Source organism: Sapajus apella, unplaced genomic scaffold, assembly GCF_009761245.1.
Source record: "Sapajus apella isolate SASKATOON/1434 unplaced genomic scaffold, GSC_monkey_1.0 scaffold2, whole genome shotgun sequence".
Taxonomy (NCBI): Eukaryota; Metazoa; Chordata; class Mammalia; order Primates; family Cebidae; genus Sapajus; species Sapajus apella.
Window position 1 is genome coordinate 49,032,055 of NW_022436942.1, and position 4,306 is coordinate 49,036,360.

Here is a 4,306-nt window from a genome sequence, read left to right on the forward strand (position 1 = left end):
CATATACATATATACCTAGAAAATGTATATATAGATATATACATATATCTACACACTCACACATTCTATGAATACTACTCAGCCATAAGAAGAAGAATGAAATCATGTCATTTTTTTGAGCAACATGGATGGAACTGGAAGTCTTTGTATTAAGCAAAATAACTGAGAAACAGAAGGTCAAATTTGGCATGTTTTCACTTGTAAGTGGGAGCTAAACAACGTGCACACATGGACAAAGAGAGCAGAAAAATAGACACTGGAGACTTGGAAAGGTGGGAGGGTGGGATGGGGGTAGGGAATGAGAAATTACTTAATGGGTACAATATATAGTATTTGGGCAATGTTTACATTAAAAGCACAGACTTCACAACTATGCAATATAGCCATGTTACAAAACTGCACTTGAACCTCACAAATGTATACATTTTTTAAAAAAGAAAGCAGGCTTAAAAATTGCTACTGTCAGAAACACAGTTCAATGCATAAATGGCTTTTTTTCCTGAATGTGGGAGACATGGTATACATAAAAATTTTCCCAAACATGATTAAATTTCCAGATTATAAATTACAAACATGTGGGTGAAAAAATGTTTTCCTCTGTCTTTAATATTTTCTTTCTCCATCTATATTCTGACTTTTTCTTGCATCGGAAATATGTGTCCTGAATGGACTACATACTGGTTTATGTAAATAAGATTTTGCTATGAGCTAGCCACCTGCGTCTAGATTATTGCTTGTGCATTCTAATTGTTGTGTGAGTGGTGCTAGTGTCAACATCTTCTTTGACACTTTGGAGTCTTCAGGAAAAGTGGAATGTATGAGAGTCAGCATTTATTCAGTTCAACTTTGAAGCTCTAAAGGATCTTCACCCATTCCTGAAGTTGGGGCTGGGGAGACAGCCCATGTTGCAATCCTGATAAAAAGAGTACTAGTTCTATTCTGGTGACTAAAATGACTGATTAGTCATTTTCAATTAATATTTTTACTGTCATTTTAAAGTCATCTATTAAAGAATTCATAAAACACAGATGCAAATTGTCATGTATTACATTCTATTTGTAAGAATTGTGCAAAAGAAGCAATTCTATATATAGAGAGGCAGATTAGCCATTGTCAAGGACTGAAGGTAGAAATGGGGAGTGATTGCAAATGGTCACAAATTTTCTCTTTGGAGTTATGGAAATGGTCTAAATTGATGGTTGTACAACTCTGTAAATTTACTACAAATCATGGAATAGCACACAAACTGATGAATTGTATGGCATGTAGATATAACTGCTTCAAAAATAATAAAAACAAAAACTTTGAGCTCATCAAGGAGTACTATAGATTAATATCTTAGCCAGGTGGATCCCAAATGAGAACTACAGGCAAAAGACTGGTTACCAGGGTGGCCAGACCAGATAAATAGCTTTTCTTAGGACAGGAGTTTTCTTGACTATGTGCTGTGTAAGTTATACTGGCACTCATTATAAAAGAGCCTAAAACCAAGAAGCATAGGTTTTTATATTTCTGTTGTATTCCGTAGCAAAGACAAAGCATGGAACTGCAAGCACCCTTCCCCCTTTGTTAGTAACTGTGTAAAATTCTGAAAGGTAAGTACTATTACCATTACCATTACATCGATGAAGAAATTGAAGCACAGAGTTGCATAAGGGTTCAGATACTAGTAAGTACAGGTGGAATATCTCACATCTGAAATGCTTGAGACTAGAGTGTTTTGGACCTCAGATTTTTTTGGCCTTTGAAATATTTGCATATGTATAATTTGTCTTGGGGATGGGCCTCAAGTCTAAACATGAGACTCATTTATGTTTCATATATGTCTTATATACATATCTAAAAAGTAATTTTGTGCAACCTTTTAAATAATTTTATCCTTGAAACAAAGTGTATGTATATGAGATCAAGTGTGAAATATTCCAGTTGTGGCATCATACTGGGGCTCAAAAAGTTTTAGATTTTGGAAGATTTTGGATTTGGGGGTTAGAGATGCATAAACTGTAGTGAATGTGAGACTCAAACCCAAAGTCAAATGGTTCCAAATCCTAATTTTTTTTTTTTGCATTAAAATGTAGGTCTTGGGATTTAAGGCTCAGAGTTACAGAAGAGTGTAGATACAAGAAAGTAGTGAATATGAAACTCAATTCAAAAGTTATATGGCTCCAAGTCCTGATTTTTAAATGTATTTTAAATTTATTTTTAAATTTGTTGTGGGTACACAGTTGGTGTATATATTTATGTATATGAGGTACATGAAATGTTTTTATAAAGTCATGCAATGCATAATCACATAATAATCACATCAGGGTAAATGGGGGCACCTATCACCTCAAGTATTGATCCTTCCTTTGTTTTACAAACAATCCAATTACACACTTTTATTTTAAAAAGTATAATAAATTATTGTTGAACTGAAGTCATCCTATTGTGCTATCAACTATTAGATCTTATTCAATCTAGGTACCTATATATATATTTTACCAATTGACCCTGCCCACTTCCACCCCACTCCATTACTCTTCCTAGTCTCTGATAACGCATCGCTCTACTGTCATCTCCATAAGTTCAATTGCTTTAATTTTTAGCTCCCACAAATAAATGAGAACATGCACTGTTTGTCTTTCTGTCCTGGCTTATTTCGCCTAATGTAATGTCCTCCGCTTCCATCCATGTTATTGCAAATGGTGGGATATCATTATTTTTAAGTCTTGATAGTAGTCCATTGGGTATATTTACCACATTTTCTTTAACTGTTCATCTGTTGGATACAGGTTGTTTTGAAATCTTGGTTATTGGGAATATTGCTGCAACAAACACAGGAGTGCAGATATCTCAGTGATATACTTATTACCTTTTTGAGGGGTGGGGTTGCAGGGATATACAGAGCAGGCGATTGCTGGATTGTATGGTAGTTCTATTTTCAGTGTTTTTGAAGAACCTCCAAACTGTTCTTTGTAGTGGCTGTATTAATTTACATTCCCACCAACAGTGTATAAAGTTTACTTTTTCTCTACATTCTCACCAACAATATTGCCTTTCTCTCCAGAAAAAGCCATTTTAACTGAGGTGAGATAATATATCATTGTAATTTGGATTTGCATTTCACCGATGACTAATGATGTTGAGCACTTGTTAATATGCCTATTTGGAATTTAGATGTCTTCTTTTGAGAAATATCTATTCAGATCTTTTGCCCATTTTTTTTTTTAAGTTTAAGTTATTTATTTAAGCCATCTCCTGCCACAAGCAAAGGAATGGAAGATCAGTATACCAGTCATCATTTGATACAGGTAAAGAAGGTGAGCCTAAGGTCCCATACACTTTTTCTGGTCCACGTGCAGAGTAATGGTCCAAACCAGTGCCGTGGTCCCTGGTGCCCAGATAGTGGTGCAGATTCTCTTTATTCATCTTCGTAGCCAGTTGGAAGTGGATTCGCATGAGAGTTATGAAATAGGGTATGGTTACCATCTCCCCAGGGAAACGGCTTGGTCCTGATGCGGAGATGAGGGTAGGCGACGAACTCGGGTCTCTCGTGCTGTTTCAGCGACTTCAGGTACACATTCAGCATGCTGACTCCCACCCCGGGGAGTGCGACGAAGAAGGTGAGCATCTTCCACATGTGAGCTGAACCTTCTCCGCTATAGGCTGCACTCGACATAGGCCGCCCCAGCTGTGGGTGGGACCGACCCAGCAGCCTAGAAAGCCGAGACGCAACAACTACCGCCATGTTCTACCAGGACCTCCGCAGCACCGGAAGCGGAAGTAGAAAATTGGCTCTCCTTTTGCCCATTTTTAAAATTGAATTATAAGATTTTTTTTCACTTTGAGCTGATGGAACTCCTTATATATTCTGGTTTTTAGTTCCTTGTGAGATGGATAGTTTGCAAATACCCTCTTTCATTCTGTCGATCTCCTCACTTTGTTGATTGTTTCCTTTGTTCTTCCAAAGCTTTTCAACTTGATGTGATACAATTTGTTTATTTTTACTTTACTTGCCTGTGCTTTTGAGGTATTACTCAAGAAATCTTTGCCTTTATCAATATCCTGGAACCTTTCCTCAGTGTTTTCTTTTAGTAGTTTCATAGGTTGAGGTCTTAGATTTAAGACTTTAATCCATTTTGATTTGATTTTTGTATGTCAAGAGATAGGGGTCTAGTTCTATTCTTCTGCATTTGAATATCCAGTTTTTTCCAAACCCCTTTTATTGAAGAGACTGTCCTTTCCCCAATGTATGTTTTTGGTATCTTTGTAAAAAATGAGTTCATTTTAGATACATGGATTTATGTCTGGGCTCTCTATTCTG

The 4,306-nt window shown here is 36.4% G+C and overlaps 1 pseudogene across 1 annotated transcript; it reads right to left on the reverse strand.

Moving 5' to 3' along the window:
- Nucleotides 1-3,200: 3,200 nt before the first annotated feature.
- Nucleotides 3,201-3,767, reverse strand: LOC116564375 (annotated as a pseudogene). Its single transcript, XR_004274868.1, has one exon. The product of XR_004274868.1 is annotated as a cytochrome c oxidase subunit 6A1, mitochondrial pseudogene (transcript).
- Between the last annotated feature and the right edge of the window lie 539 nt (nt 3,768-4,306).